At 35.7% G+C, this 22,220-nt stretch overlaps 1 long non-coding RNA gene across 1 annotated transcript; it reads right to left on the bottom strand.

Annotated features, from left to right (window-relative positions):
- Positions 1-887: 887 nt before the first annotated feature.
- On the bottom strand, positions 888-3,547 carry LOC107078123 (uncharacterized). Its single transcript, XR_001479109.2, has 2 exons — positions 3,278-3,547; positions 888-1,871 (listed from the first exon to the last, which is right to left on the bottom strand). It is a non-coding gene; the product is annotated as an uncharacterized lncRNA (long non-coding RNA).
- Between the last annotated feature and the right edge of the window lie 18,673 nt (positions 3,548-22,220).

Genomic DNA, 22,220 nt, shown 5'->3' on the forward strand with positions numbered 1-22,220 from the left:
AGAATGCGGGAAGGGGATAAATTATTAAGTTGGCTGTGAGGTGGTGGGACAGTTTCACATCGACTGTAGCGCGTGTCATCCCATTCGGCGACAGAGGCAAACTGGCAAGGACCGGCTTGACAAAAATCGAGAGTGACTTGAACATCCCAGGCCAGAACCGGTTTTACCCTGTTTTGCGAGAGGCAGCAGCTGACAATTTCCAGAATCATCTGCAGCTTCCTCCCAACCCCCCAGGCTCTGCCTTCAATAATAGGGACTGGATGAGAGGGCTTTGATTTGCTGATTCAGGGATTCCTTGTTGTCCATTGCTGATTGGGCAAAGAGGTGAATGGTGCTAGCAGGGTCCATTAGAGATACATTAGATGATTGCTTTTGACTGCATTTATCATAGTAACCATTAGGAAAACGTGAAGAGTGTTGTCATATTGAAATTCATTAAATCAAATGACTATGGAATCATTATGATTATAGACTATTTCATCATCGTCATCATAACAATATAAGCAGCATCAGGGTTTCAAAGTTGTTCATCGGAGTTGAAGCCTAGAGGTAACATTTAGTTGTAGAAACACTTCTGCTTCTACTCAATTTAGAGATGATCTAAAAAGAAAAGGAATGAACATCAATGATTAAGGACAAATGTCATAACCTGGTCATTTAGCTTCCCTTGATGTGGAAGATCATTTGAATATACTGTAAGATTTGCTTGTTCCTGTTGCAGTTTCATGTTTTGTTATTAGATGTTTTGTTATTTCAATTGTTTATTATGAGAAAAATACAGTTTAGATTTATGGCCCAGACCCTAAAAAATATGCTCCAACATTCTTACAGAACCACAAAACATCTTAAACACACTGTAACAAATCACAGCTGAAAAGCCGTAAAAGCTCTGTCATGTTTAGAAGTTTATTAATGTGTTTTAAAACGGAACATTGTGTTCCGAATCTTAACACATCATAGGATTTCACAGTGTTCACCAAAATGACCTGTCCACTCTTTTCAGATCTCCAGTTACATAACAGCAGTCCAAATGATAAAAACACACAATATGATTTAAAAATGTTCTAGAAGTTTTTAAAAAATGTATTTAAGAAGTGTCCCACTGCTTTTACAATGCATGAAAACTTCAAACTTAGTGTCCTTTTTGTCACGTATGGCACCATTTACCTGATACATGGCACTGGAAATTAAAAAAAAAGAAAGTCGGGTGCACAGGATTTTTTGGGAGCCTTATGCATGTGAATATATTTTAAAAATGGAAAATACAGTATCTCAAGGATAGCTAAAGGCTTCTATTACATTTTGCTATAATGTTTTCCTTTGCTTTGATCTCTTCTATGTACCACTATTTCTTTGGTGACCATGATACTTGAAAATGGTGTTGTGCTGTGAAATGGTTTAATGTTCGACAGGACACGTTCATTTAAATCCCCCTGGTGGCTGTTTTCCGTCACTCTTGTGACTATGTAAGGTTGTACGTGAAGGGCGCAAGATGCCTCCCTGTTTGTAGACACTGTTGTGACCTTTCATGTGTCGCTGAGTCCTCAGCTGTTGAGGACTTGCTTGGGCCCGCTCCTTGTGGTGCTGGATCTTAATCTTACCAGAACTGACTCACGGCAGTCAGCCTCGCAAGTTGATCAACCAGTAAAGATCCAAGCCTGGATCGAGTCAGGAAATGCTATGGCTGAGATTCCCTAAGTGGTGGCATACAATTGACTGAGCATTATCTGGGGTAGAGAGGGACTAGCCAACGATGGCTCTCGGTTCTCTGTGACCCCTGGGGCTTCCTGGGTGCCTGTGTTGTTGGTGAGGGAGGCGCCTCCTCTTCAATCGATGCTGATCCGGTGGTACTGGCCTGAGGTGCCCGTGACCTGTTAAAAGATGAAGGGCTTGAAGCTGGGTGGGTCAGAGACGGCAGCCTGCTTTTCCCCATTCTCCCCTTTCCTGTGAGCAAAGACATGAAACTGGCTGTTCTAAATTGGATGGCTATAACGCAACTTATTGGCAACTGTACTTTATTGCAATGGTTATTTTTAAACATTAATAATTGTAAGAGGCCATGTGCTATACGGAAGCACGTTTTTCAAAGCAGGAAATTGCAGAGGGATACAGTAGTTATTATGAGTCATTTTTTGTGGAAAGGGAGTTTGATTTTAGGATTATTTTAATGAAGTTAATTGGCTCAATAATTTGTGGGCTGGTATTAGCTGATGTCTCAAGTAACAACAAGCACGCATTACAATGCTGTTGTGTTCAAACTCAAACCCAAAGCCCAAAGCCGAAATTCAACAGTGTAACCAATTCCTCTACACGTCATTCAACCAGCAACTGCATTAATAACGGAAAGCTCAGCCACAAATTAGGACTAAGGGTCTTGTCAACAGAAAGAGCAGTTATGGAAGTAATTGCAAATCCATGGAGTCCAAAAAAAGAAAAAAGATGAGTGGAAGCAAATAAAATAAATAAATAACAATAAGGACCTTTTAACAATTAGGTCATTTAAATCGCCTGATGCAAATGAGAAAATATTACTGACTTAATGCAGTTATTCAGTCAGTTATATTTTGTATCCATTGTGTATCTTTTTGTATTTATCTGTTCTTATAGAAATTTGTATCTTATAGTGCTGAAACTTTTGGTTGTCTAGTTTAAATTCCCAGAGAACCTTTTATCTCACCTGCGCTGCCTAAAGACATTTAGACATTTATGCAATCTAGCATAAATCGCTTAACAGAAAATTAAAAATCTGTAGATAATCCCTTTTATACAGAGTATGTTAATAAAATCATCACTGAGGTTGACCCCAAAATGAACTTTTATGCTTTTATGGTAAATTTCAAATGTACATTTAGAAATATTTTGTTATCTTGTTATTTTGTAGAAATGAATCATTGCCAGACCCTTTAACATAACCACCAAATATGACAAGAGTCAACTAGCACTTATAATGCATGTACAGTGGGTGTTAATACAGTATACAGTATATTGATATAATTCAGTATCATACAAATGGACATTTGAAAAGGAAAATCTCCTAAGATTGCAAAATGTTCGTTTTAGTATTTTCCCCACATGAACATTAAAATAGCTTTATGGCTATGTCTTTTAAAGAAAAATCATTAGATTATTCGATCTATCACAGCTACCTGAGAAGAAAGTGTTTTTCTGTCTGTTTCTGCTGATCTTGTTTCTAGCCCTCTTTTGAATGATGTCTTATTGGTATCCTTAAAGATTAAAATCACAAAGTGCGTTACCTTGGAGCAGTTTTTTTCCTTACCTTTTAGGACCCATCTCCAGTGTGCTCTTTTAGAGAAGCCATTATACCAAAGCCTCTTCTGTGAACATTTAAGAAATCAGGGTAGCAAGGTTGCAGAAAAACAGTTGTGTTAAGCCTGATGTCTAATGTAAATTCCATTAAAAGCCAACACAGTTGAAACCAAGTATACAGTACCTATATCCCCTTTGATTATTCACCCTAAGACAAATGTGCAGTTTCCCATTGTGTATTTGAGAAACAGTACTGTAGCATTTGATGTTGCTGTATACAGTGGCGATGCAGAGTAATGCAGGAGACCGTCATGTGACAGCAATGAGAACAAATAGTGTATTTGATTTGGAAAGCAGATGAATGTGAACAGAAGAAATACTTTCTTTGAGCTTTGATTCTACTGTATATTTTTAATATTAAATAAGCTACCCCTTACTGTTTAATGGGTTCATGATCAAAGATTGACAGAACATTTTTGTTTATACAGTAGTATGTGTTTTTTCAAATACTGTTTATGTGTTATTTTCAAATATTTAATGTGTTAATCCCTGGAAATAACTGGAAATAGTTCAGCAGAATTGAGTTATCTGTATATATCATACAGTTGTTCAGTATTTAAACACTTCATTTGATTGGTATTTCATGACAGAAATGAAGACATGAAAACAATTTAAATTATTGCAATACATTTTAATTTGCTTAAATAACCGTTACTGGTTACTCACTTTTACTCTTTCTATCAAGTTTTATAAACAGCATTTTTACAGGATGTATAATTCTTATTTAATTTGAGGGTGTGTGTGTGGGATGGAACTAGTGTCTTTTTAAATGATTAAATTATTGATTAATTTCAGACAAAACAGACAAATCTGTCATTTGTTTTGTTAAAATATACCTGTATGGATAAAAAATCATAGCACATGAAATGGTGTGAAGATACAAAAATAAATCTTTTTTTTAAATGCTTATCAAGGATACTGTACAAAGTACTGATTATTGCTTTTTTGCACATGGTACATTTCAGGCAAATTTAAAAAGAATTTGAGAAATGACACATTGTTGTAACATGTTTACCTTCAAAGTTCACAAACCTTTTATTCCACTTCATCATGAAGGTAATGGCATCATCACCACAGTGTTGAAGTAATATTTATAACTACAGATTATCTGCAACCCTTTTCTTCAACTTCGTTTTGAACACGATGGCATAATGACCAGGATGCAGAAAAAGTATCATATATTTATTATCATGATAGGAATAAATACTATTTTATTTAAAAATGGAACAGGTACAGTTTTAATTTCATGCTGAAAGGAAAAGGAAAGAAACAATTGTTTGAAACCTTTGTAGTCCACGCACACTAACACAGGTACCTACTTACTTATTTTTTTAAATGTAGAATTTTACAGTGAAGATTTTTTGATTATTTTGGATAATGTATACACAATTCATTCATAGACTCTTATTAACATCTTTATGTCTGTCATCTCATTTCTCAATCTCTGTTTAACATTTGTAATGCTTCTAACAGTATGACCACTGATGTGAAAGCACCATTATGGACAAATGGACAACGCTGGTTAAATATATTTTAGGATCTGTTTGTTGAGACCTAGTAAATCACCAACACATGGCTAATACAGACCTTATTGGTGAAACATATAGGCAGTGAATTAGTTATTTATTTGTGACAAAAGGAAATAAGTACCTAAACAGATGTTACACAGGCATTGTCCACTGCTACTGTAAGTCTTGTGTGTCATTCATAAATAAGTGAAGTGTTGCTTACAGGTGAGTCACAGAAGAAGTGTTGGTCTATTTTGATATTGCTCTGATAGCTGGAGCAAGCTTTTATAAAGAAATTATAACAATTAGTAATACAAAATAGATGTTCAGTTTAAAACTAAAATCTAAGGAGCTACTTTCTTTTTTACTTTTAGATAAGATATTGCACACAACTTAATGGACTGCACACAACTGGTTGAATTTGTAATCTTAATTGTAGCCAAGCTATTACATTCAAAGATCAATCATGTATTAATTGCTGTATTATCTATTCATTTTATTTTATTGTGGTTTTGACTAGTTTTCCTGGAGGATGGTTGTGTTCCACAATTTCTGTGCATGTCACATACTGGTATTGTCTTTATAGGGTTGCTTTGTCTGTCTAGAAATTGCACCTAGAAAAGGCACCATTTTATGCATGATAAGCACAAATAACTGATTTGTTGCTGTTGATATTTGTCTTTTTTCATAACAGTTTAATGCCAAGAAGGTATGTTTGGTATGTTCAGAAAACTATTTGCACAGTGTGTGCATGTACAAATCGATCAAACTGTGATAATGTGGGAAAATCATACTACCATCTAGAACTGAGATTAGTATTGCCCAACTACATTTCAAACATGATTCATTTTTCATTAATTTTCTTCAAACAAAAAGAATCAGTTTTCTACATCTGTGAACATAAAGGTGTATGGCATATTCGGTGTTGCTTGATCACACTACGCTGTTTTCTTGAAGGAGACAGGCAGATTCTGTAGGCATGCAATCAGATAGGTAGACAAAGAGAGCAAAAAAATAGAGAGCAAGATAATTAGCTCTCCATCCACTCACAACGATAATTGTGACAAATTATTAAGACGAATAAGTAGAATTAATACCTGATTAATATTCATACCCATAAGTTCTGCTGTTAATCCTCAGCCTAACCTTGAAGGGTGGACATTTTAAGATAGATAGATGTGGATACTGTTTTTTAAATAATAATTAAGTATGAATGATAATAGTAATAATTAAAAAAAATTAATAATAGACTTTATTTTTATATAGTGCCTTTAAAAGTAGCACTTTACAGAACAACAACAAAACAAAATTCACATTGAGGACACACAGAACCAGTTAAGGGAACCCCCCCTGAAAAAGAGGGTTTTGAATTCTAATTTTTATCTAGGGGGTGTTAAAAAAGACACAAGCACTAATGACTGTCCATGCTAATGATTGTCCATGCTGAGAGCAGGCCATTTGCATGTCTTTCTGGAAGGAAGAGTGCAAACATAGTCTGTAATGCTGTCTTTTATTAAGCAAGCTTGCAGCTCTCTGTTATTCGATAATGAATTGCTGCACAGTGCAACGTATTATTTTCTGGGTTAAGAGGAGTGGTACTTTGATAGGCAATGCTGATAGAATTTGAACTTCTTTAATAGATTCTGAGTGTCTGCTGTAGGTAGGTAAGTGAAATCATCTGTTCTAAGCCACACAGTATCTGGGATTGTAACAATAGTGACAACACAATTAAAAAAAAAACAATAACAGTAAAATGAGAGGTGAAGAAAAAATCTTTGTACGAGATTGCTGCTAAGAGTTAAATACATACAGTATTTAGAATATTTTTATACATGGATACATTTATATAATTAAGAAACAATGTCTCTTTCATATATTGAGTACATAGTATTATAAATTGAATTATCTCATACATTTTTCATTTTAATTCAATCTTGAAAGTACACAATACAATAATTAAAAGAAATGTGATAGAAATTGTTTCATGCTGAGAAAAAGCTCTCTTCTCCTTTTTTTTTTCCTGGTTGGCTTTAACTATTGCAGTCCTATTGAATGTGAGAGGGTAACCACAGCAACACAGTGGAAATAATTTATCACTATATCTGTGACAGTGCTTACATATAAGAGAGCTAGAAAGTTCAAACAGTTGAAGATTTCTGTTTTAAATTCTTTCAAAATCATGATATTGACTAAAGAAATATTATGCTCAGTATTTGCTGTTTAATTCACTTTTTTAAAACACAGGTTTAATAACTAAAAATAAAACACAGGTAAACATTTCTGTGCCTTCATACTTCTATTACTTGACTGTTAGTAAAAAAAATATTTTAAAACTGTTCTGTTTACTTCATACATTATTGATTCATTTATTTTGGTAGATTTATGATGAGAGGAATGTCTTTAGAATACCATAAAAGATGAATCTTCAAAAAAACAGGGTACTACACTCATTTAAGTTATGTAAATTTATATGTTCAAATAGGCAGAGTACTTGAAGTAATTCCAAATATCAGGATGCATCTTGTAAGGATGTATGTTTAACTCATGAGTTAATTATTTCAAATGTGATAAACAGTTTATTCAAGATTAGTTAGCATGGTTTTGAAAAAAAAATGTAGCTGTTTTTAGAATCAAAGCTACGAGTCATTTCCATTGTGCAAACAGAAATATCTATGTGCAGAAAATGGGAAAAAAAAATGTGCCCACTAATTAAATGGAAATTCTTCAGGGAAATTTTGTGTTAACAACCTTATGCCCATACTAATCACTTCATGTTATGCATGTAACTAATTATGAACTCAGAGCAGAAGCAGACAGGAGTCCACATGAGAAAGCATAGCTAGAAAAAAAGCAGAGTGATGTCTTTATATTATTCCAAAACGTATTTGAAGAACAGTAGATCTGATCAAAATAACATAAATTTCTAAGAGGACTTCATGACAGTGAATATTTTTGGCAGGCCTAGATATACAAAGGAAGGTACACTGCAGTCAGTACCCAAACCTATAAATAATGACCCAGGCATGCTACAAAACGTTCAGCATTCTTTTGATATAGTGCACAATGACTGTTTATTGTGACAATCAGAACCCGTGACGAGATCACAGACCAGCGACATATCCAAATCCTCACTGTGCCTACAAAAGTGATGGCTGTTTATGAGATTCTTTTGACTTTTTTTGTATCATTCCGTACATCTAATAGGAATGTTGTATTGCTCAAGAAGACCTGTGCTGAAATTGAGGCTACAATGTTGTGTTTGTTTTCCTCGTTCAGTGCCTAATTTTCATTCTAATAGTGCCTTTGACCCTGACACACTACCGCCGACAATAATGGGGAATTCTGCAGTAAGTAATTAAGTCTGCAGGAACAGAGCTGCTTACTTTCTATTGCAGCAGATAATCAGAATGCAGTTGTTCAAGTGTAAAATGCACAATTTAATGATCCTATATAATACAGATTAGAGCTTTCGTTTTAAAAACTAGCAGAGCAGAAGAACAAAGGCTGTAGGCACAGTTTAGGATTCAAGCACTTTAAACATTCTTGACTTTTAGGGTGCTTTAATTTCTGCGCTAGTCCACACTTATCCCGCTGCACCACGGTATCAGCATGCACTATGAACAAGTATGAAGAGGTATCAAGGGAAATAGTCCTTAAACTATTCTTTTTGGTTCACTTTCCTCTGCTCTGGCTCAGATTTTCATTTCAAAAGACAGAGTCAACCTACACTATATGATTATACCAAGATTAGTATGTATACAGCGATGATGTGTTAGCAATATTCAGTTATCTGAATATCGAACTGTAATAGCTGTAATTTATGCTTTAATGACATTTTGTAATGGATTTTTCATTGTTTGAAAAAAACATATGTTTCATTATATTTCTTGGAACTACAGCTGCACATTAGCACTTCAAATATTTAACTTATTTTAAGCTCAAAATTTGTATGTGTTCTAAACACATAATTAAAGACAGTACACATTTAACATGCTTAATGCCATTGCTACATGTTTACATCACTAAGTGTGCTATTACAGTATGTACCATGTACCTTTAGTATTTCATTGGGTACATTTTAGAGGTTTAAATCATTAGCTACCAGCTAGCTGCAGCAAACAAATAAATGCTTTTACGGTAGGTGTTATTTATAATGTCATTATAAATATCATAATTTCTAATATTAGTAATAATGATCAGTGTATATAAAATAGCATATAAATAAACCCCACAGCTTTGTGGAATAAACTAAAGCAAACAAGAATAAAGACAGTCACCTCTTTAGAACTATTTAATTATGACTGTCATTGCAATTAACTGCATTTTTTTCAAAATATTAATAGCCTCAGATATTGAGGTTGTAAGAGGAATTCATTTGGAGCTCTCTTCCCTTGTAAAGACACTCATTTTATCAATGATAGCTAAGCTATTTCAAGTATTTCTTGTAAATAAAGTCTCATTCAAGCCTATTTGGAAAGTAAAAGATGTACAGTATATGCAGTTTTATATATTTTAACTTCTTCAAGACTCCCACCTCCTACTGCTTATTACCAGTAAGAATGTTACATAGTGTGCAAACTGAGCTATTTGGTCAGGTTCTGACTCCTTCCAGTTTGCTGTTGTACCAAGATGCTGATGTTGTTCTAGAGTGTGTGAAAGTGCCTTTTCAGGCTCCATCCATTAGAATAAGGTAAAAATTGTTTGAGACGCTATGAAACATGTACTGGCACAAAAGCATAGGTGAGAGCAGGATCAAACGCCAAAAACAAATCACAGCAATTCAGGTTATTGCTAAAAATGTCTATGATTGCTTTTATAAATGTCATTTTTTCTGGAGGTGAATGATGGTCTCCTTAAAAGCTTAAGCACAAAAACCTGAATCAATGGAAGAGTCAAAGCCTGGTTATTTTGTAAAAAGAAAAGAAATTCTGTGAAACCGAAAGGACAGATGAGTTGTGACTAATGGTAGAAAAGACACAGACAGGGCTTGGCCTAGAGGTATTCCAAGAAAAGTTTGATCTGACATTTAGAGTGGTTAAGAGGCATTTTGAGAAGAGAAAATAGCTGAAACAAGCTGAACAACACATCAAAAATCAAGTTCATTTTTTTAATTTTAATACTATACAACAAAGATGGGCCAAGTGGCCTTCTCTTATTTGCAACCTTTCTTATATTCTTATGTTTTGACCCGATTAATGTTAGTTGTATATATTCCAATGTGCAGGAATTAAATTTGTGCTTAATGTAAGTAAGCTGACACCCTGATTTGATTTGACACCCTTCAAATACACAGCACTGTCAAATTTGAGTGGGGTCAGTATATACTCAGCAGTAAGGCCCTGGTATACTGTATGGACCAGGCCTGCAGCCAAGGTTTGCATGATCGTAGCCCATTCAAGCCACAATCCCTTGGCAGATTCAGATGGGTTAGTAAATTTGATATACAGTATACTGTAGCGCAAAATGTTTTTGAGGTGGCGTGGTTAGTGTTGCTGCCTCGCAGTGCTGGGGCTGTGGTGCTCTCTGTGTAGAGTTTGTATGTTTTCCTTGTGTTCACATGGGCTTGCTCTAGGTCCTCCAGTTTTCTTCTACAGTCCAAAGCCATACAGTTAGGTTAATTGGTTAATTCGGTACAAACTGTTCAAGTAGGTACTGTAGGTGTGTCAGCTTGCAGAGGCTTCAAGGGAACACCTAGAGAAGGCTCCACAGCTGAAACATTGTGTCTCTTTTCTTTTCAGCATGGAACAAACCTTTAACCGTTCTTCTGTAAACACCGGTGTGAGCGTGTGTGTTGTGTCTGTGTGTGGCCTGGGTTGGACTGGTGTCCTGTTCAGGGTGTATCCTACCTTGTGCCAGTTGCTGGCCTGCGACCCTGTACTGGAGAGAGTGGTTTAGAAAATGGACGGTGATTGTTGTTTAGGGAAAATGAAATCTTAATTTGTAAATTATAACTACATGGATGTAGTTGATTGTTTTTAATATATACTGTATATACTGTATAAAGTAGTTAGAGATTTTATTAAATAAAAAATAAAAATGATTTAATATTATAAGTCTGTGGTTTCCCTCTTGCAGATAGCTAATAAAAATGTCTCTATTTTTGCAGATGAGTGAAGTGCTTCAATTAAAGGCCTTTACATACTGGTTGAATGTAACGTCCTGAGGTATTTACAATATTTGGTTACTTTTAAGTAAGCACCCATTATACATTATTAAAAATCTTTGCCAGCATAAATAAATATAAATAAATAACATGTTCTTTCTTGTTCTTGTTCATGTTTTCTTTTAAAATGGAGGTTTCATAACCTATGACCTATTGAAATTCTTGTTTTAAATTGAAATAGATAAAACAAAGAAAATGAAAATAGATTTCTGTTGCTTCTAATCCAAGTTATATTTATCCTCCTAATAGGTCACAAATCTGATTGTTAGTAGACAATATGACCAATCTTTTCTAATGAAAATAAAGCAATTATTAAAAAAGCAATGTATAAAATGATACAAATAATGTAATGTATAAAACAATCTGACAAATTTTGTTCCAATCATCTACTATAAAAATTGTGGATTATAGTTTATAGAAATAAAACTGAAAATGAACATTTTTTAGAAACAATGTATGCTTTAAAAGCTGGATAGAGGAAAACAGAAGTACTGTATAAATTAGCATTAAAACATATCAGAATGACATGTAAGAGATTGTACTGCATGGGCATGTGTCCAAATATATAGCTCACTTGGAAGATCCAGGATGGGAGATCTGCGTAGCTGCAATTTAGCACTGTAGGTTTTTCACATTTTCATTAATTACTCTTTTACCAAACTTGGTGGGTGCATTTGTCATTCTATTAGGAATATCATCTTTATGGATAACACTAATTAGATGCAAATGAGGCTGCACAGAAATACACAACAGCCTGCAGTGTATCGTGCACAGTAATTACCGAGGATGGGGGTAAGTGTTAGCCATCATCGATGGACTATTTCTCAGTATCCAGAGCTTCAGCGACTTCATCTCAAAAGTGGAGAACTGGTATTGTCTGGAAAACCTCTCTTTGTTCAGATGTGCGAATGAACTGGACTTTAAAATGAATGGAATCATCTATATTTAAAAAGGATTGTTGCAAATCTGTGAATCACAAAATGCCATGTGTAGAAAATGACATTTGAAACTCTGAGAGAGGAACACACCAAGATAATTCCTGAATATGCATTATTATTGATTTTTACTTTCTGATGCCAGACTGTTTTATGGTGGTTTGTTTTAGGGCAAATTAATTCCAGAAGCTTATATTTTGCTTTGAATGTTGTGATTGAATGCCCAGACCAGCACCCATACGACACTGAGACTTTGGGTCTGATGGTGTTGTGTGGACTGTGTTCTGTACAGGATGACACAAGGAGTCAGGGTTAGGGTAGGAATCAAAAGATACTGTTAATGGAGGCAGAAGACACCTTCCATGCCATCTTTTACCACTGCCCCTTACCACTATAAATACAGCATCTTTAAAAAGTAGGTACCCCTGTTGCAGGCTTTTGCTGGAGAAGTCTCTTCAGGGTGACCTGTTACTATTGCAAGCCTGTTGGTGGTTCTGTCTAAATACAGTTCCGTCTAGAGGTGTGTATACTAAAGTGCTGCCAATCCCTTTAGTGCCATAACCCCCGAGAACTCTCTGAAACAGATTACTTCTTAACACACTTTTCCTTTGGCAGATGCAAAATTGTACCAATATTTGTATTGCAATACAGAAGTTTTTGTATACAACTGTTAATTAGAACATCACATATCTGGCTTTATGTTTACTAGTAAAAGCTCACCTTGTTCTTGTGCATCTACCAAACATCCATCAGTAACCCGGGAGACATAGTCACAAAATACTCAAGTGAAGTATGGAGAAAGAAGCAAAATCATTGCCCACACCTCATCTGTCTACACTTTCAGATCTCAATTGACTTTCCCTATTAACCACAGACGTATGAGTATTCAGTGGGATGGGAAACCTTAGGGAGCAGTCTCCTTTAAGTGACTTATTATGAGAAATAAATAACACTAGAGGTGGCAACATGGTGGTGCAGTGGTTAGCATTGCCCTGCATAGGATGCCCTGGGTTCAGTAGCAGAGCAGAGGTGACATCTGTGTGGAATTTATTTCCTCCTTATGTTTGCCTGTGTTTCCTACCACAGTCCAAAGATACTACGCTTGATCTTAGCCAAAAGGCCGAAGATAGTGGTATGTAGATTAACTGGCTTCAGTGAAAATTGGCCCTGTTGTGTGTGTGTGTCTGTGTGTCTGTGTGTCTGTGTGTCTGTGTGTCTGTGTGTCTGTGTGTCTGTGTGTCTGTGTCTGTGTCTGTGTCTGTGCCTGTGCCTGTGCGTCTGCGTGTGCGTCTGCGTGTGCGTGTGCGTGTGCGTGTCCGTGTCCGTGTCCGTGTCCGTGTCCGTGTCCGTGTCCGTGTCCGTGTCCGTGCCCGTGCCCGTGCCCGTGCCCGTGCCCGTGCGTGTGCGTGTGCGTGTGCGTGTGCGTGTCTGTGTCTGTGTCTGTGTCTGTGTCTGTGTCTGTGTCTGTGTCTGTGTCTGTGTCTGTGTCTGTGCGTGTGCGTGTGCGTGTGCGTGTGCGTGTGCGTGTGCGTGTGCGTGTGCGTGTCTGTGTCTGTGTCTGTGTCTGTGTCTGTGTCTGTGTCTGTGTCTGTGCGTGTGCGTGTGCGTGTGCGTGTGCGTGTGCGTGTGCGTGTGCGTGTGCGTGTGCGTGTGCGTGTCTGCCTTGCGATGGACTGCCGTCCTGTCCAGGCTGTATCCTGCCTTGCACCCGTTACTTGCTGGGATGGGGGCACAGATCCCTTGTGACCCTGATTTGGACAAAAAATGGATGGATGGTAAATAACACTAGAATAACTAAATGTTTGCACTTATTAAATTAAATGTTTTTCTTTCAGTTCATAACATTTTAGGTTTGTAATGTGAATAATGTATCAATGTGGGCGGTCTCAGAAGGCATCTACTGCTCACCTCTCAGATTATGATAAGCCACACACAAAATCGGTGCCAAATTTCTGCCCTGGAAACACTATCTTTATTTGGAAAGACATCTACAATGCATGTCAAACTGAGAAGAGTTGAAGAATAGTAACATTTTAATTTTGCATTTTGATTATATTCTTTTGTACTGTACTTCAGACATGTACTGTACTTCAGTACATATATTTCCCTGTGGAAAAATAAACTCTGGGGGTGTGTGACAGTGCAGGGCTCTCACTACTGCACAGTAAAGCCCAATGAAGTCAGTCTGTCTGAAGGTGGCTTTTACATTAATTTACTGCATGAAATTTTCATGGATTTTTAAGGGGCACTGACTTGTGAAAAAAAAAATGATATTGTTCAAAGAAACAGCCCTGGGGGAGCCAAAATATTAAAGAATAAAACTTATATATAATGAAAATATATTAACAAAAATAGATAATTCATGTAAAAGTCAACTGACTTAACGCACAGAACTTTCACATTTGTAGAACATTTCTTTCAGAAGAAAAATTGTTTTTCTACTTGCTCTGAAATAAAAAAACACTTTTTTACTTTGAACTCTATGTAAAGTTATTTTAAATTATTTTAAAAAGATATCACGTCTACACTGTAACTGCTGAAACTGAAAGTTAGAAAACACATTATTGTAATAGTGTTGTAATAGTTGTAATAGTGTTCCTCTCTGACATACAGTATGCTGCTGAAAATCAAGACAGTCAACAGCAGGTCGCATTTCTTAGCAGGTTTTTGTGTTGCTGCATTGAAGAGTTTTATAATGCATTGGGCTAACACTACAAAAGTGCTGGCTAGTACTTCTTTTATATTCTCAGACTGTAGGTTAACAAGTTTGTGGTTTGTGGGTGTTAAAGACAATGTCTCTATAATGCTTACTAATTAGTGAATGGACTAATGGGGACCAGGAGAGTCAATTGCCTCTTTGTCCTGAGTGTGGAAAGCAGTATGTTTGCTTTACTTTTAGGCACTTGTCCCAGTAATCAGTTGTAGCCTAACAAAGCTGTTCTTGTGTTTTCCTAGTGGCCATGCTAAACTCTACTGTCTGCTCTGTGTTGTCTTTCAATAGCCAGCCAGAGCTCGAAGGCATGCCTATTTGAAAGCACTAAATCAGAGCAAAGGGACTACATTGCACTTCTGCCAATGCAGTCACAAACAAGAATATTTGTGGAGGTCTTTGATACACACGAGAGCCTGCCAAGACAATAATGTTAGAGATCGGTGAGGGTTTACATCTTCCAATAAAGACTTGTGGGTTTTCACTTACATTGGGGTTTTGAAACCCTGGATTGTGAATTGGTAGTAACACAATATTTTAAGTCTTTAATCCTTCTTAAACAAATGCTGATTCACATGACCAGCCCTTCAAGTGATCTGTTTGAGACACCGTTTAATAAAATGGTACTGTATGAAAGCATTCGGGCAGTAAGGCGTTAGCCCCTTAAACAACAGATATAGTACTTGTAATGGATTAGTTATATTTAAGGATGGATACAATAAAACTTTAATTTCTGAGGATTCCATAAATTCTATTACATGAAATGCAAATGATCAAAAATATAAGCCTGTAACCCACAAATTCACATCTCCATGTCTGTCAGAACTTCATGATTAAATGGTAGCAATATATACAGTATTTCTGAAACATTAATATGAACTTTCTCTTTAATTTACTGTTTCTCTTATTAAAGATTCTTAAAGTGGATCAAATTTAGTGTGAAGGAACAAGCACTTAAAAAAATGAATGTTTGTTGTGCGCAGGTGTGTTATGAAGGCTGGAATATTATTCCTGTGAATTGACCTCATTATTGCAACATTGCATCTCTTTATTGCAAATTACCCCTAATTAGCAACAGTAAGTTTTTTTATTTAAATGAATCATCTTTTTATAAAAGATGGAAGATGGATTCAAAAGGAGGCACTTCCCCATGGAAATCCAGTATGCCTTTGAATAGTTTAAAGTCAATCTAAATGTGGGGAGTATTCATAAACTGTATTTTATTTTTTTAAATAACTTTCAAATGTGTGTCATTTCATTCATTGCCTTTTACTGACTCCTGCAATATTTGAAAATTGTTCAGATGTTTCAAAGAGGACTGTAGTACCTACCATCTATAATGTTGACATGTGGTACTGTAACTGTCACAATTCACACAATAAATAACGTACAGAACAGTACTTACTAACAACGCTATGTGCAAAGCCATTTGTATGTAGCTGTATGCAATGGCTTCTTAAAATAATAATTTTAATAATGAATAATCGTTATCCAGCCACAAACTGAGTTTTAAGCATCTAACTGGTGTTTATTGGGTTAAATGCTTTGCATATTTTAATAAACATTTTATGATTGGATTTGGAGTATCAGTGTTAATTTTCAAATATGTATTAATACTAGACATGGTTGGTAAAAGTCTTGGACTAATAAAACACTTCATAATCTGAACTTTTCTGTCATGTTTGAAAGTAGAACAAACATACTTTTCAAAACAAATCAATTTAAAGAATGAGATACAATCTATAAACATTTTTTTCTGAAGTAGCTTTCAGGAATAGTTTTATTTGATAAAGGAAAATTATAATGTCTATTGATATCCAAATTTACCATTAATTTCTCGAGGAGTCGAATCTTTAAGGGCTATTATGTAAAAAGATGATCTTGAATTCCAAAAACAAATTCAATCTCCTGCTCATTGAAAATGTCTTATACTGTATGTGTGTGTTCTGAACAGTACTCCCATGCATGCCTGCATGTGTGTTTATCATTCTTTATTACTGGACAGACTTCAAGTCTGCTCTGCAAGTACCTCACCTGTTAGTCAATTGTTAGGATAAATGCAAAAAAGTACTGTGAATTTCCTAATTGCCACACCAATTCCGTGCAACTACTTTGGCCAGAGTTCTTCTCAATTTGCCAGAATGATCTTTGCAAATGAAGGTCAGATTTCTTTTGCAAAGCTGGAGGCTCATTATTGACAGAAATATATGAGGTTGTGCACAGGCTGTAAGCGTGTTTAAATCAATCTCTTCTAAAAGTGATCTGCATAAAGCCTGGGTGTTTACAGCAGGGTTTCCCAGGTTTTGGTCTTTGATCTTGAAAAATATGCTGAAGTCATGCCTTCTTTCAGCTGCTGTAGTTCAGACAAAGCAAAAGACAATTCACTTCCATAATGCTGGTAAAGGTGGAACGTCAGGCCAGACCATCATAACCTCAGTTCATGGTCTGTAATGTGACAAAGCAAATTTGCATTTAGGTTTTTATTAGTAGATTGCAAGATAATAGAGATCCTGTTTATTCTGGGCTGGGGTCAGAATAGGTGATATAGTTCTGTATTGGAAAGACTGGAACAAGATGTATCCACTACTAGAAATGTTCCCTGCACAAAATCCCAGAATCACTATCTCTCCCTTAGAACATTTTCTGCCCTGTCAGAGTCTGCTGGTCTGCAATTGGATCCTCCTTCCAAGCCTTTTATCACAGTTACCCCTTAATCTGTGACCTTCTCTGCTATATTCATTTAAATTAGACCTCCAAAACTATGGCCTTTTAGAAGAAATCTATTGAGATCAATTGTAAACTGAATTCAACTCTACTGTTTATTTTTTCTAAACATTGTCTTTTATTTCTGTTTATAAACACATACAGTACAGTAAAAAAGGATGTAAAGGTACCTGAAAGTCTGTTGTGCCCACGATTATAGATATTTCAAATACAATAACAAAAAAAGACAAAAATTTAGAATATTGCATATAAGCTAGTTACAAAGTTAGGTTATGAACTCTGTTCATCTTTGTCCATATGCACAAGTGTAGAGGAGGATGGCCAGTTTATGGTACTTTTTAAGGTAAGCTGTTCTGCTAAACAGAAGCTTTCAGACTTTCATGTACAGTACGTGGCATGTGTTCAGTTTTTTAAGGTGAAGTTTTCTTCAGTTATTTTCCTACTGTATTTTGTCTTCACTGATTTTTTTTTGTTTTGCCTGGGAACAATTATTTGAGAACATGTGGTTTTCTATCCTCTTTAAGTTTGGCAAAAAATTACATTGAAGTAGAACAACTCATCATTATTTTGATATTACAGTTTTTGCGAGAATTATAACTGCAATGCTACTATACTGAACAGTGTATGAAGAGGCCTTTGTAGAAAGAAAATAAAGCTACTTAGTAAATTGGTCTACAAATAGAAAGTTGAAAAGAACAGAGTAAATCAGTAGGGCCAGTACTGTAAGAATTTATGTAAGAACAAAAGAACGATTCTGAACAAGAAAAGGCAATTCAGCCAATTTAGCTTCAAACCAACTTTCAAGGTAGAATGTACACTGTATCTGTACCCTTTCTGGAACATTCAAGTCTTTAAACAATCCACTGCTGATAATGAAGGGCATAAATAGAGGTCAAAAGAAGGTCAAGGTTATTTGTGAGTCTTTGGATTAGTTCATGGTAATATATTTAGATTACTGTGGCCTTTTGTAAAAAATATGGTCATGTCACTGCATTGATATACAGTTTGAACACTTCAGTATTTTCTTGCTGTACCATCAAGATGAATTCATGTTTCATTGTATCACCATACAATGTATTTAATCACTTTAAAAAATATACATACTTATTCAGTCATAAAATATTTAAATTATGCAAACTAATAATTAGACCAGCATTTATTTATTATATTAAATCAGAAAAAGGTTATTATTTCATATATGTAATAACATACAGACGAATGCACAGCTGCATCTGTTATTAATTAACATAAAATACATGTTCAAATATATATTCAAATATGTCAAATCACTACTCAAACTTCATGCAAGGAAAATGGCAAATAAATTCAATTTGAGATAAATCAGTAAAAAAACGTTAATACTAATTGAGTGAAACTAAATGAATGTGATAATAGAACAATACAGCACATATCGATTACAGCATTAAGAAAGCTAAAAAGACAACTTTGAATACATTTTATGCTCATACTATTCTCAGCTTGTACTAAGGTATTCCAGTAATTCTCAGAATTCTTTATTTAAATGGAGCTTACAATTATAGTTTAGGAGGGAGGTCAGCAGCAAAGTACAATTTGCCTCAGCTGTCTTAATCGTTTCTGACATACATTCTTTAATTTTAAGTTAACTATAAATACCATAAGCAAGCCTTTTCTCCTCAAAATTGTCTTTGCAAATGCCCCCTGGTTCACTCCTCACTCTGCCTGGGAGTCCCAGCCTCCTCATCCTACAGCCTAGGGGCTGGACCTTAGCCAAGCGAATTGGTCCACATCTTACTCTGACTAAGTGCTCAATAAACATTTTTCAGTACATTTAATTCTTGGGTGTTGATCTAGGTAAGCGACAGGCACAAGTCAGGGTACACCCTGGACGTGACTCCAGTCCGCTGCAGGGCAGACACACAGACACAAACACAGACACACTCATGTTTAGGGCAAGTTTTTCCAGAAACCCGTTAACTTAACAATGCGTTTTTGGACTGTGGGAGGAAAGAGGAGCACCCAGAGGAGAACCACGCAAACACAGGGGGAACATAAAAACACCACACAGACAGCACTCCAAGTCTGGAATGAAGCCGGGGCACTAGAGCACCAATGTGCCACCGTGCTCCCTCATGAAATACACACACACAAACAAATCAAAGGAACAAGTAATAGGTTTATTCCATGCTGAAAAGAGAAGAAAGAAAACACAACGTTTCGGCTATGGAGCCTTCTTTGGGTGTAAAGAAGGCTCCACAGCCGAAATGTGTTTTCTTTCTTCTCTTTTCAGCATGGGATAAACCTACTGTATTACTTGTTCCTTTGCAGCCTATGCATGCTGAACAAGCTACCTACCTGAACTATATATCAATCAGTTAACTTATTGTCCATAGATTTTCTTGAATCATGGAATTTCCTTTTATCTTGGAATTACAAGGTTTTTTTTTTCTCTGGCCTGGACAAAAATGATTCAATTTCATTGCTTCAAAACTGAAGGGATCAACAACAAATCAAAACAAAAGCCATTCCATTGCTTTGTCTTTCACACGAACGTGCATCACTCACTGGGGGCCTTTAGCCCCACGGTCTGAGCTTTAATATTAGACAATGTATTCTTTAAATATTCATTTTGATTAGAACACTACCTCTAGTTACAGAATTTACAGTCATGGGGATTTTGAATGATTAAAGCACAGTTTTGGTTCTGTGGGGGGTGAGAAAGAGTTTAGCTCATATTAATCTCTGCTGTGAAGATCTATCCTTCGCCTGGTAGGGATTCCTCAGTTCTTATACAGAACACTTATGCATGCTAGCCGCTGTGGAAAATTAAAACTCTTCAGGAAAAGCTTTACACTTAAGATATTAGATTCACATCTTAGAAACAAGTGAAGAAACAAAACAGCAAAGTAATTTAATTATAGTTTTTCTGAATATATGTGAAACGTATTCCATGTCAGTCTCACAGCTAAAGATTCAGGCAGTGTATGTACAGTACAGTATATGTGTATAAATATTAGTCTTAACTGTTCTTCCTGCATGCGTGATGGTTTGACATGCTCCATTAATGTTGTGACCAGCCTTTATCAAAGCTTATTTTGATAAAACTAGCACAGAACTAGCTGTCAGAGTTCCTTCTTAGTGAATTGGAATAAGTGAAGGAATAATTAGCCTTGGCTACCCAAGAAAGGGATGCTGATCTCTAGCAAAAGAGCTGATGTATACTCCCTGGTATTCTCTTTTTCCTTGTGTTTTTGTGCTTTTGAACACAAACCCTCCCTATCATACCAGGAAACGAAAAACAAAAATTCTCCTTTCTTTACTTGGTAAAGATTTAAGGTGGAACTAGAGTCAGCACCTGGCAGAGTGCGAGTTGGAAATGTAAATTGGTATTGGATTTCTAAGCAATCAAAAATGATTAGTATTGGACTTCCGAGAAATCAATCTGTCTTTTCGCTATTTTGGACATTTTGTTTAGTATGGACGCCCCTTATTCTGTATTTCCTCTGTGGTTTGTACTCTGTGAGGCATAACAGAATATCCTTCCTTTTGTAAGGTAGGAATGGACACTGGGATCCTTCTATCTCATCTCCTTCCATGGACTCATGTCGTTTCACCATTCATTTCTTTTCTTTTCAGATCCCTGTCTGCAACTTTCAAACGGAGAAGAGAATGAACCATTTGTGAAGAATTACGTGTTAACATAGACACGTTGTACAGGCAGGCAACATAAAATTAGAATGCAGAACTTAGTATAGCTAAAAGTATAGAATTCAAATAGATGTTATTGTGCGCACAATGCACAAGCAATACCTCATTTACAATAAGGTGTACAATTGTGGTCAAAGAAGATACTACAACATATTACAGTTATGCAATCAGTTCATAGATGTTCAACCATATCAATTTTTGGGCCTAAATCAATGTCCTGTATTTTCTAGCAAAAATAATTAAATCTTTTCATTTTTGAACAGAGAAAACTATTAGTACACATGATTTTAGCATTCAAAATCATCAAACTCATTATACACACCCATTCTATTTATGTCTTCAGAAACAATAGTGAAACATGAAACAAAGGACACAAGTGGAAAATTAATTTAAAACTGAGAATAGAAGGCACTTATTTACACAGCAGTTGTCCGGGACAAACTGTCCAGCAATGTTGATAAATTATGATACACTTTTTTCACTAAATGGTTGGGTGCAATGAAACAAGATAGAAAAACAACAGTATTTGTAACCACCTGTGTATTCATAAAGTCTCTTCTGTATTTAAAATGTATTATTCCATCTGGCATATGTGCAATTTGTTGTATATATATAGAAACAAGACAATAAAATAATACTTTTGAAGTATGGTTATATTAAATGTAATAGAGAGAGATATAAATATATATATTGAGACAAAATGATCACAAACAGAAAATGTTTTCACGTTTTTCATTATGTAAAAACCAGAGTGAAACTATTATTGTGTTTTATAAAATAGTGATTTTCGTATGTTGAACTAAAAAAATGTAACATGTTCACCTTTGTGGTGTGGTGTTTTTACAGTGGCTGAAGTCCTGACTGCTTGGTCATTAAAGGGCCAGGGCAGTGTTCGTCAGAACAGTTCACCCCCATGTACTCCTTGAATTCCCCACTGGGATTGCACAATTTGGTCCTCCTGAAGTTTACCTTAAATTCAACTCGTAAAGCAATTCCTCATTTCTCCAGCTGCTCTGCTGTGTACTAGAGACTGCACAGACATAAAAGCTGTCGTGTGTCAGTCATTTAGATGCTGCACCTCAGAGGCAGGGGAAGTATGGCCTCTCTAATATGTGCAGTGCTTTGAAATTCTTTGGGGTGACACTTTATGAAATGTTGCTTGTAGA

This window comes from Lepisosteus oculatus, chromosome 6 (assembly GCF_040954835.1).
Source record: "Lepisosteus oculatus isolate fLepOcu1 chromosome 6, fLepOcu1.hap2, whole genome shotgun sequence".
Classification (NCBI taxonomy): Eukaryota; Metazoa; Chordata; class Actinopteri; order Semionotiformes; family Lepisosteidae; genus Lepisosteus; species Lepisosteus oculatus.